The sequence below is a fragment of the Dermacentor albipictus genome, chromosome 1 (genome assembly GCF_038994185.2).
Source record: "Dermacentor albipictus isolate Rhodes 1998 colony chromosome 1, USDA_Dalb.pri_finalv2, whole genome shotgun sequence".
Classification (NCBI taxonomy): Eukaryota; Metazoa; Arthropoda; class Arachnida; order Ixodida; family Ixodidae; genus Dermacentor; species Dermacentor albipictus.
In genome coordinates this window covers 266,461,306-266,473,684 of record NC_091821.1, presented here as the reverse complement: position 1 = coordinate 266,473,684, position 12,379 = coordinate 266,461,306, and the positions used below count along the sequence as shown (strand labels likewise).

At 49.4% G+C, this 12,379-nt stretch overlaps 1 protein-coding gene across 2 annotated transcripts in view; it reads left to right on the top strand.

The window, feature by feature from the left end:
* The window catches only part of LOC135915636 (band 3 anion transport protein-like), a 316,698-nt gene that overhangs the window by 55,261 nt on the left and 249,058 nt on the right, over positions 1–12,379 (top strand). Inside the window, exon 3 of one of the 2 annotated variants that reach the window (XM_065448776.2) lies at positions 9,479–9,559. The exons of the other annotated variant lie outside the window; for it this stretch is intronic. The gene's annotated coding sequence lies outside the window, so the exon portion shown is untranslated. The remainder of the gene's footprint in view (positions 1–9,478; positions 9,560–12,379) is intronic. 2 annotated transcript variants of the gene reach the window in all.

Here is a 12,379-nt window from a genome sequence, read left to right as displayed (position 1 = left end):
AGCATCCGCCACGTGCGATCGGCTCCGCGTCCGAAGCAGCGCTCGCACGCCGCGTTTTTTTTTCTTTCTTTTTTCTCGGGCGACGCACAGTCGATGCGGGGCGTCGCATTGATGGCGGCGAGGGCGGGCACCGCCGCGGCGACGAGTATTTCTGCGCGACTCTTTACGCGCGTGTTTGCGTGCGTGCGTACACGCAGTGCACAACGGGACGAGTTCTCGCACGTTTTGTGAAAGAAACGCCAATACCTCTGCTGTTAACGTTGTGAGAAAAAATGCGTGACACCCGGCCATTAAATGACAGGAAAGTGCACTTAACGCGCTATAACACCGAAGAGAAATCTTTTTTTTTTTTATGGAAGCAAAGAAAACATTGCAGTTGGTCAACATTTCCAACATCTAATTTCGCTTAAAGAAGGCGAAAAAAAAAAAACGCTATAGTGTTTATCTTGTACCACAACGACCGTTCTGCTGCGCTGAGCATAATTTTACGGAGTGGATTACCAGCCACCTTCCGAGGACGCGAAAACTCTTAAGTGCACGTTAAGGAAGCCTCAGATGGTAGAAAATATAATCCGGAGACCCCGCCCACTGCGCCGTCCGTTATAGCCGATGTGTTGCCAACTGGTTCATTAAACCCCATGATTTGATTTTCGTAATGGGCAATAATTTTTCGCGTGTGTTTGTGTGTGTATGAAAACTTTTATTGTAATGAGTTCCGGAGGCTCGACTTCTTAAGCCAAGGCGGGCCGCTCCCACGTTGGCACTGTAAGGCCAAGCCTTTCAGCGACATCATGGGCCCTCGGGACTGCCCTTAGTTAGCCTTGAAACAATGGGCTTTGAATCCTTCTCTCCCATTGTGTCCATTCTTCAACGAGATTGGGGAGATTCGCGGGACACCTCGCCAGCATATGTCTGATTCCAATGATGCCATTACAATCATTGCAGTCCATCTTAATCTCCCTCTCTGGATATATTTTATTAATGCTGTACGGTGTGGGATATGTACCCGTTTGCAATAAGCGCAGTGAGACGGCCTAAGCCCTGTTCAGTTTTGAATGTGGCAATGGGAATTGTCTGCGCCCTAAATAGTAGTGTTTGGTAACGTCATTGTATGTTCTTAAATGATCTCTAGATTCCCTGGCTTGATGGTGAACGTAGAGATCATTTAATAACATGTATTTACTTTCTTTAACGCTACGCGTCCGGTACGTTTCGGTTAAAAATGGCATGCGCCTCTAAGCGTAACGAAGCGTTCCTGACAGCGAGTGTAGCGCATTAAGTGAAGGATGTGCACGCAGAGTTGATGTCTAGAATTGTTTTATGACAGTAGAAACCCTAAAAGTTGCAAGAAACACTTTGGGTGCGCCATCCAACGAAAAACATACGTACATGTGATTCAGTGACCGTGATTTAGTTTTCTCCTTAAGTCTTATTTATGTTTTATTTATAAAGCTCTGATGTGCGTATAAACTCGGGAGCATTCTGACATTGCCTTCATTTGAGCAAAACTCGTAGCAGAGTCAGGGCACAAGGTCTAGCGAGTACATGCGGCCCATCAATGAAAATTTTACGCGCATTGAAGCAAGGACGAAAGGTTGCAGCTGTCTCGTTGAAGCTCGAAGTGACAGTGGAGCCCCGCCAGGACTCGGCACTCTTTTATGTTCAACGTGCTGATGGATGTACTTCTCTGTTTAAAGCGGTGATTGATGTGCGTGAGAAACGCTGCCTTGTTCGCGTGTTTTTGCCCGTGTATTTCGACCTGGGAAAGCAGTACGTGCGACGGAAGCCACGTGAACCTCTGTGTACTTTGTAACTGCCAAGTTGGCCAACAGTCAGAAAACCTATACAAGGCAGTTTTGTTTCGTTTCCGATGTAAACAAAGGCACTCTCTCCCAACTTAAGCGAATGCACGCACACGCACGCACGCCCGAAAAGAAGATGCTCCACAGACTCTTTCGACCTTTCCAGATAATGAGCTATGACATCAAATCTGCAGTCGATGTTATCGCTTCATCGTTCAAAACGAATTCTGTGTCTCTTCGAGTCGTGTCAGCCAGGCACTCGTTCGTGCAGCCCAAGTGACCTGACCTATAATGCTCGCCTTGTTCCGAGGAGCAAGGCGGATATCTCGTGCGGAATGCGTGAGACACATGGTGACCCAATGCCGTAAAATATAGAGCGGTTGGGCTGCTGCCCTTTATGGGGATCCCGGAATTTACTTCATAAAGGGGCGCACACACTCGCTTTTATGTTGGTTTTTCTCTTTTCGTCTTTTTGTTCATTGTTGTCTTCAGCACTGAAAGCGCCAACTCGTAAAGGACGATGAATATCGTGCTTTGTCCGTCCTGCTGCTGATGTTTTATTAGAGCTGTTGTTCGTTCTGACTCATCTACTTTCTCTTGCTTGAACTTTTTATTTTATTTGCAAGAAAGCGATAAACACGACTACGCCATTTTTTCTGTTTAGTCGGGTACTAACTTTTGGTCATCTAATCATGTCCACGGGAAGCAGTCAGTGAATGGATTCTCGTCTACCCTTTTTCTTTGTTAAACCATTTCTTTTCGTGAAGGCGGTGGGTGCAATTTATGATGACCTGTACCTTGCTATATCTGTGCTGATCAGTCCTAATTTCTAAGATGCACTTCATAACCGGGGCGCACGCGGAATCGTTCCCACTCTAGCGATATAGACGGTCACAGAAAGACCTCTTTGCTCCCAGTAATGGGATGGCGGCATAGTTTCCCGGCTATTCTCTGGCTACGACCGCATGCACGTATCCCGACCTTTGACAGATCAAGCTGTTTTGGCGACCACGTCGCTATGCTACACAATGGTTGTGTTCAGATTAACCTTAACTGTCGTCGAATCTGAAATCGACTTCATATAATTATGTTATGGCATCAGGAATCGTAATCGTTACCTGTCCATATCATTTCCCTGAGATTGTATTCGGTGTCGTTTTTTTTTTTTCACGTTCACCTGTGAAATAGACCTCGTCAACGTATACTAGCGTCACGAAATGTGATTTGCTTATTCTGCATTTGCCGCAGCCGCAAATCTAACCTGCTTATCGAGAAGCGTATTAAAGGGTAATGGCGCTTCTCCCCTTAATGGGGCATTAAACGGCGGTGTGGGAGGAGCCACGTCGCAAACTCTGCGCAAACAACGTACTTCTGGGACCGTTAATACCGTCCATCTTCTACAACAGTTCCTCTAACAACGCTTTAGGTTATCTCTCGAAGAACCTGGCAGCGACAAATTGCCAGAAGGCGAGCGGTGCCTGTCGTAACCATACACGACGGCGCCCACTCCGTCGTTTCGGCGAGCACGTTCTTCCCCTCGCCGGGGGCGCTCTTCGAAACGTGACGAGCGGAGCAGTTTAGGCAAAGTGGGCAGCACGCTGGAGCGCGACGCAATTCGGATAGACCGTCTCGGGCTTGTGTACATACGCACCAGCCTCCGCCAACAGCGCAGTCACGCGCGCCGGTTACGCTTTCTACGCAATCTAACCCCCCCCCCCCCCCCCCCCCCCACACACACACACACACACATTCGTTCTTTCTTTCTTGCTTTCTTTTGGGGATTTTTGCGCCTATGTACGCATTCGGTTAAGACTCAGTCACTCGTTTGACTACGTGCTCATGGCAACATAGAAAAGTTGTTACGCTCGGCGGATGCTTCGCTGTTTTGTATGAAAAAATTGGAGGACGCTTAAGCTTCGCCTTCAAGAGTGGGACGCGACAGCGTTCCCGTCGACCCGCCAAGGGGTATAAGACAATGCGCTACGGCACAGCGATCACTTACGATGCGCCCCGCATCGGACTTAGCGCCCACCTATCACGCGGTGAGCGTCGAGCAACGCAGCGTTCGCCGCGGCAACGAAACGTGCGCCTGAGCGAAAGAAACGAACCAAAGAACTCGGTGTCTCGGAGGGGAAACGATCTACGCCAGCCGTCAGCCGCCAGCCGCCAAACGTCGTGATCGGCACGGGCAGAGAGATAGATAGTAATCTAAACCGGCAGCACGGCGAAGCGTCGTCAGGGGAGAGGGAGTCCCGCGACGCGCCTGGCAGCGGTCCCAATGCGCGCACGGCGCGCCTCCTGTCGGGGCAGCGCCGTACATTGAGAGGAGGGGGTCTTCTGTGTTTGCCGCAAGATGGCTCTGCGTGTGCGGAAAGCGCAGAAGAAATGCAGCGGAAACGCACTTCGCAACTCGTGTAATTGTGACTTCTGTACGTTACATGTTCATAATTACCGATATACACCGCAGTATAACTTTCCACGGCTCGTTTCGAAGGCAACACCGCATTCACTAGAGGCGCGTTTGCACCGCTTGGAAGCATCGAACTCGTGGCTGAGTGGTAGCGTCTCCGTCTCACACTCCGGAGACCTGGGTTCGATTCCCACCGGGCCAATCTTGGAAGTTGCTTTTTATTTATGAAGCGCCTGCCGTGATTTATCGCTCACGGTCAACGCCGCCGACGCCGACGCCGACGACACCGGCTTTTCTGCGACACGAGCTCCTTAACGCTATCGCGTTAAAATGCCTTAAAAAATACCGCTACAGAAATGGAAAGAAAAACACATTGGGTCTGGCCGACTTATGGAAACACGAACCACATCCTTGTGTAACAACTCCTTTCGTTTTCCATTAATTTCTCCCTTCGTGATTGGCTCGCAAGAATATCCATCCACGCTATCGCCGGTATCGGCCGCTCGGCGAGACAGCTAGAACCTATGGTATCGCAAGGAATTGAATAGAGTTTTATATGAAAAAGAAAGATCACCAACGATTACGATACTCCTTAATGCGAAATTTAAGCGCAGCTTTATATGTGTTTTCTTGATATATTGACTGGCGAAGACGATCTGTCTCGTGCGGCACGTTGCAAACGGAGCGAAGTGTGGGGCGACTGCCTCGCTAATCGGACGATCGCGAGAGGCAGCGCGTGGGCGCGATAGCAGCTGCCGCCGACAGACATCCGCTCATGCAGCGCTTTGTTTCCATGTCTTACGCGCGCTGCTCTAGCGCCATCTCGTAGCCATCGTCACCGCAGAGCCCGTCTTGCGCGGCACCACGCGTGTCTTACGCTCTCGGTTCCGCCAACGACGAGAGCGACTCTTCATCACGGGGAAGTTGTGTCACCAGTGTCAGCGGCGACAACACTCGAGGAAACGTCACATCGAGTCTGACTCGTAGCCGCTCGCCATCGCCCCTTGCAGGAGCAGTGATTCCCGTCACACACGCTGGTACTGCCGACTGGCCTCAGCTGCTGACACCGCGGATGGGCGTAGCCCTCCCCACTTCACGGTTCACTGGCCCCTCATAGGAAGCGCAGATGAGATCGCCACGCGGCCGCGGATGCATAGGCCGTCGGCAACTCAGCGCATGCGCAGGCCGTCTCCCCTCCTCTCCTCCGCTTTCCGCCTCATGGTTCTGCTGCACCCTCCTCCTGCGCTATCGCCTTTCATCTTCCGCTGCGCTCCGCGTTCACTTGCATGTTCGCGGCGCTCAGTTACGCCGCGCTCGTCGCAGGAACGGGCGCCTAAAGGCATGCCGCTCTTTTGATTTGCCATCTTGGCCATGCGCCAGTGATGTCTAGCGAAGATGCTGAAAACCACCACTATGACTGCTGAGGGGCGTATGCACTGCCTTATTGCTTTAGAGGAATAGTAGTGATTGTAATTTAGAGTAATGATAGTAAAGGGAATAATGGTAATTTTGGTCGCACGCCGCTGGTCATATTGCCGTTTCTTTTTCCTTTGCCACTCCTCGTATTCACGCTGCTTCTCGGGAGTCCCAACCACGGCCGAAGAACAGATAAGGTTTCTGAACGGCGCCGTACTGTCCGCCGAGCGAGCTTACAACTCTGTTCCCGCTTCATCCCTTTGCTGGCAGGAGAGCTGCGGTGTTGGGGGGGGGGGCTGAGGATCGGTCATCATTTCCTGTCGTCTGCTACACCAGCCCGTCACGCGAAAAGTGTAATTCGCGACGTTGACATTTAATGGTTATAACAGAGTAAATGTAGATAATTGGTAGCTTTATAGCGATAAGAAACAATTGAAACCAAAAAGAAATTATCCGAGATAATTGTACCCATAGGGATGCTATACTCCGTTCCATACATAGCAGTCAGCGCTGTGGAAGCTACGCAAGAAGCTCGGCCAAGCAAAGGTATAACTCCGCGCGCTCCGTCCATGCTTCGCTGTGCGCCAACAGCGTTCGCTCGCGCGAGCATGCACGTGAGGCTCCTCGCGACGGGTTGCAAATAAAAAGAACCCGAAACGAACAGCAAAGATAGAAATGATCGAAAACAACGCATTAGCAGCCGTATGCCACAGTGTGTTTGGTACTAAGGATTGAAACTTGTTTCATTCAGTACTGAGCCTATACAAAAAGCAGTTGCGCACAATTGCGAAAAAAAAAACAAAAAAAAAAACAAAAAAACTATCGAACTATAAGTGCGAATGAAGCCACCGGTGTTTTGCTGGCATTCTCCTAGCATAACACCGCAAGAAGTCTCTCTAGCTTCCACAGCGTTGACTGCTATGTATGGAATGAAGTATAGGGCTCCATAGAAAATGCACGGGGGAGCTTATAGGGGGGGCGGACCAACTTGCGGTGGGGTGGAGACTTGAGAGGGGGCCAACTTAAAATTTGGAGGTGGGCCAACTTAAATTTGGGGGTGAGCCAACTTGAAATTTAGATGGGCGCCAACATTTGGGTGGTGGGTCAAATTGAAGTTGGGGTGTGGGCTAACTTGAAATTTAGAGGTGGGCAAATTGAAATTTAGGGGTATGCTTACGCTTACTTATACCCCTGTCGCACGGGAAGATTTAATGTCATTCGAATCGAATGGCATTCGATGCATCGAATGCCATTCGGTCTCTTGCGGTGCTACACAGTAAAATATAATGGAATTCGCAAATGATAACGATGACGATCTGGAACAAAATTTGTGAAGTTCAAATAAATTTTGTGCCTATATTAAACGTGTTTGAGAACTTTTGCGAGTACTTTTAAAACGGGCGAAAACATTTCGAGGCCAATTATTCACAACTAAAAGCACTTCGATCAACACATCCAATATGGCCAACCGCCGCAACGGACTCCTGATGCAAAGAATAATAGCGCTTGAGCACAGCCCGCGATTAAAATATCATCATGGCAAAAATATTTATTCCTTTTTATAAGTCTAAAAAAATATCTTCTGACTTTGCTGATGCACGCATTATTTTTTCGCGTTGCGTGTCGCTGTTGTCCATCCGGGGTCAAGAGTATACATTCGGTTCGAAATCAAATGCGGATGAGTTCCCCTAACTCATTCGATGACAAATGTCATTCCATTCGAATGACATTAAAATTCCCCGTGTTAATCCCGATTAGTGGGATTATATGCGAATGCCATTCGATTCAAATGACATTAAATCTTTCCGTGTGACAGTGGTATAAATCCCGATTAGTGGGATTATATGCGAATGCCATTCGATTCGAATGACGTTAAATCTTCCCGTGTGACAGGGGTATTAGACAACACCAGCGGAGTTTCTGCATAGCTTTAAACATAAAAAAATATAGGGTTTTACGTGCCACAAGCACAATCTGATTGTGAGGCACTTCGTAGTGGGGGACTCCGGAAATTTGGACCACCTGGGGTTCTTAAAAATGCACCTAAATCTATTTACATGGGTGTTTTCGCATCCTGCGAAGTTTTAAACATTGTTTTGGTCACGAACAATCGTTATCACGTTATTGTAGCTATAACGTACGTGCATCATTCAGACATTAATATATATCCCGTTGGGAAATATCTGTACAGTCGTGAATTTGTTTCTTGAATTTTCCCCCCGCGTGCCGTGTTACGATTCAATTGACTAGGCGGACACTACTAGTCGTACATAAAAGCTTAGAATAGAGTAACATGCAAGATACTCTAGTATAAAATAACATATCTTGAAAATAACTTGCGCGGTTAGTAGCGTTGTGCGTGCTTGGCATGCATGCTAACCACGAGCATCGCTGCAATTGGCGAGCCGTACGTGGTTTCTCGCCGGGTGTGGCCAAGTTGAAAAACTTTGCAATATCCGGATAGTTTTGCATTGCTTTTATTTGGATATACTGCAGGCCCGTCACGGCCCGTGCAGGAGTGGGTACATAAGTGGGTTAGTAGTAGAAGGTACGTAAAATTCGTAATTATTTTTAGAGCGGCGCCCATTCCTGCGGCGAGCGTCGGCGTGCGAACGAGCGCATCGAAGGATGAAAGAGCGAACTCGGAGCGCAGCGGGGGATGAAAGGCGGCGACAGCGAAGAGAGCACGACGAGGAAAGCGGAGGAGGAGGGAATGGCGAAAGCGTGAGAAGAAACGCGTAGTGCCGCGCAAGACGGGCTCTGCGGCGACGATGGCTACGAGGTGGCGCCAGAGTAGCGCGCGTCAGACATGGAAGCAAAGCACTGCACGAGCGGATGCCTGTCCGCGGCGGCTGCTGCGAATCGCGCCCACGCGTCACCCACGCGCTGCCTCTCGCGATCGCCCGATTAGCGAGGCAGTCGCGCCAGCCACACATCGCTCCGTTTGCAGCGTGCCGCACGAGACCAATTGTCCGCGCCTGCCAATACATCGCGAAATGAAAACACGTACGGATCTGCGCTCAAATTTCGCATTAGGGAGTATCGTAATCGTCGGTGATTTTTGCAGCTGTTTCACTCGCTGCAGCTCTCCTAAACACAACGGAAAGCGACCGTAGAAGAAGATACTCCAGTCCTTAGGAAAGTGTATCTGCAAAATAACTTAAAATGTGCTTGTTTGACATGCTTGCTATACAGCCTAAACAGCGTTTGCTTTGACTTTGCAATGTGCGTATATCTAGACAGGAACTCGAACTGCGTGGGAGAGAGCATCAACCGACGCTGACATATGCACGCATCAGTGCAGACAAAAACATTCTGCTCTCCCTTGGTGTGTGTCCTGTGCGCTCGTTTGTTCGCACGGTGTGAAACATACGCATATAGCAATGCAATCGGCTGTTCTATAGAAACACCCACTTTGCCAATTACCGAAATGCCAAATAATTGTTGGCAATTATCTATCATCTGCTCTTGCTTAATTGATCTTGCTATATATATATGTATATATATATATATATATATATATATATATATATAGTCATATCATAAGAAGCCAACAAACATTGACACCAAGGACAACATAGGGGAAATTACTTGTGCTTAATAAATGAAATAAAGAAACGATAAACTAACGCAAATTAAAGTGGATGAAAAAAACAACTTGCCGCAGGTGGGAACCGAACCTACAACCTTCGCATGCGAAGGTTGTAGGTTCGGTTCCCGCTGATGAATATTTTCCGCTGACGAACGCTGACGAACACTTGCTAGTAAAGGAAATGGCGTATTGACGAGAACTTAATGCGCCGATTTGTTTTAATTTCTGTATTATTGTTACTCTTTCCTATTTTTGCAGTGGCCTTGAATTTTAACGCAGAAAGCTTGCGACGCGAACTGCTCCTTTCCGTTTGTTCGAAGGAACGCCGTAGGAAAGTGCGTAAGTTTACTCCAGTTATTATAAATTTACGTGTACACTTAAGGGCCCCGAGAAAAGGCGGCCGCGAGAACACTCGTTTAACACATCGTATCCACCTGCGGTGCCGATGAACCTCGTGTGGTGTTCCGTATAGTCGTATACACAGACGGCAGCTTAAATTTGGCGCAGCACTGCTCGAATGGCTGCTCTCCTCATTTCTTTCGATGCGGCTTGCTTGCTTCATGTTATTATTCGTCGACGAGTGTACCTTTCTCACTTTTCAATGTGTGGGTGCAACTGCGCTTTAACCACGGATGTTTATGAAAAACTTGTCGTACTTCGTAATTTGGTCAGTGAGCGGGAAATAAAAACCAATATTTTAGTTGCTCCTGTTTTGCGTATACGCTGGCAGCCGCGCGTGCGCTGTCGTGGAAACGAATTGCAGCGTGGGCGTGCGTGTGTGTTCATATACGCGTCCGTTCAGGTTTATTTCGGACGCCGTATGTCGGGCTGCGCCGCGTGAAGCCACCTCCACGACGGTAACAGCGGAGTCCCCCGGTATCGCAGTCTGCACCGTCGTGTATTCCGGCTGTTTTGAGCGCGATGAGCCATTTTGTCGCTCGCGTGTGCAATTTCCCGCTGCGTTCGACTACATTATGAGCACGCGTCGCAGGCGGGGCTTCGATCGACCCATCGCTTGCTTCCCACTATCGACGATTCTGCTATGAGCTAATGTGCCGTTTCGACCGCAGCTCGCGCTGTGGTTTCTGTTTGACGTATACCTTTCTCGCCCCTCTACCTTCTTTTATTGCGTCCTCCACTCTGACAGGAAGCCGTCCCAGCTTTCTGTTGGCGCGTCCGCTCTGACTTTTTAAACAATTTTCGCTCGTGCTTTGCCTCTCCTGTGTACAACATACATCCGCACCCCCGCCTTGGAAGAAGAAGCGGATTGAAATATCTTTCACATACAGCACCTGCTTCGCCTCCGCCGTGGCCCATGACAACCCTTTTTTGCTCTGTTACGAGCCACACCGCCGTTCTTTACAGACACGCCACCCCAGCCCGTGTTCGCGTGCTGCAGAACGAACCAGCGGATCCGGTTGTCACGTGGCATCGCGTCTAGCGTGCGCGCATGCTGCCTCTTGTGCAGCACACTTGTTTGCGTCGGGATACGCCGACCATGAACGTCTGTGGCCCGACATATACGCGTGCGTGTTCCTGTTCGCGCCTTTTCCGGAGCTCGCGGGCGGAAGCGTGGCTTGCGCGCGGGTCGCGAGCCCAGACTGTCGCAGCTGCTGTGACATCCGCATCTGTCGACGTCAAAGTATACTGCCGTTCCGTGCAACGGCTGCGTACAGCGCGCGTGTTATGACCTTTATCTAACTAAACATTGCATGCTTGCGACACGCTTCACTGGGGGACGCTGAGCAGTCCCGCGCCGCTTGCTGCGCATTGGGCCGCTCGCGGGATGTGGTCCCTCTCGCCCAATCTACGTGCGCATGCTGTGTAATTTACAGCGAGGCGATTGTTAAAACTTCTCTGCAAGCCCTCCGAGAGTTCCTTAACAGTGGCTGCTGCTGTCCGGCTGAATTACGTTCCCGATGGTGTGATAGAACCTTGGTCCTCCAGCACATGCAATCCGATGCTCTACCCATTAGGCCACAATCGCACTCTTTTTTATTTTTTTCTTTACACGTATACTTTAGTAGTCCTAACACTAAGCGTAGCTCTTTGAGATGATCGCCGAATGTGTTACGTTGCGTATGGGTGCGCGAGAGCAGATGCGCGCCCACCCGGGCAGGTGGGAATAGGCTTTGTTTGGACGGCTTAATTGTAACGTGGATGATGTGGTTTGGGCGAGAGCCCTCGGTATGACCTTGCACTGACATTGCAAGAGCACAAACTAAAATTAAATTATGGGGTTTTACGTGCCAAAACCACTTTCTGATTATGAGGCACGCCGTAGTGGAGGACTCCGGAAATTTCGACCAACTGGGGTTTTTTAACGTGCACCTAAATCTAAGTACACGGGTTTTTTAGCATTTCGCCCCCATCGAAATGCGGCCGCCGTGGCCGGGATTCGATCCCGCGACCTCGTGCTGAGCAGCCCAACACCATAGCCACTGAGCAACCACGGCGGGTAATAAATAACACAAACTAACACAGGTTTCGGCACTCTTTATGCATTTAAAGAAAGCTTCGCTATATGTAGATTCCAACAAGGTGCGTTTGACCTGCGGAAATGTCTTTGATATACAGTCGGATTGCGGCTATCATAGGGCTTGAGAGATATTTTGCGTTACGAATTTCCTCTGAGATTGTTTCGCAAACTGCCCGTGTACTCAGATTAAGCAAGGTCCATATTAAATAATTCCAGGTGGTGAGAAGTCCATCCAGGGCACGTTCAGCTTCGCTCCGAACCGAGACGAGACTTTGGTACTCCTGTCAGTTATCACTTCCGCTGTGATGGGTAAATCCTCGGCTTATTGAAGGACTTTCTTCTCGTCGTTTTATTACTTGCGCCACTAAACGCGCTTACACAGGCGCCTCACGAGTGGCCTCCATGCTTTGCAAATCGCCAACTTGGAAAAGAGCCGCGCTCAGCTCTCAAGTCAGCAGCGTACAAACTGTAGTGCGATGCAGTGAGCTTCACGTTGAGGGTCGCAATGTAGTATACTTCGCTCTGTTGTCTAAAGTTCCATGCTTGCGACGACGTTCCGAGGAGCCGTTCGGCACGTGCAAAGACTTCTACAGCTTGCATGAGGTAGGACGCACATTATCAGCGCTTATGCTATACTTGCTTTTTTAACCATGGCGGCTTAGGTAGCCAAACGGCGATGT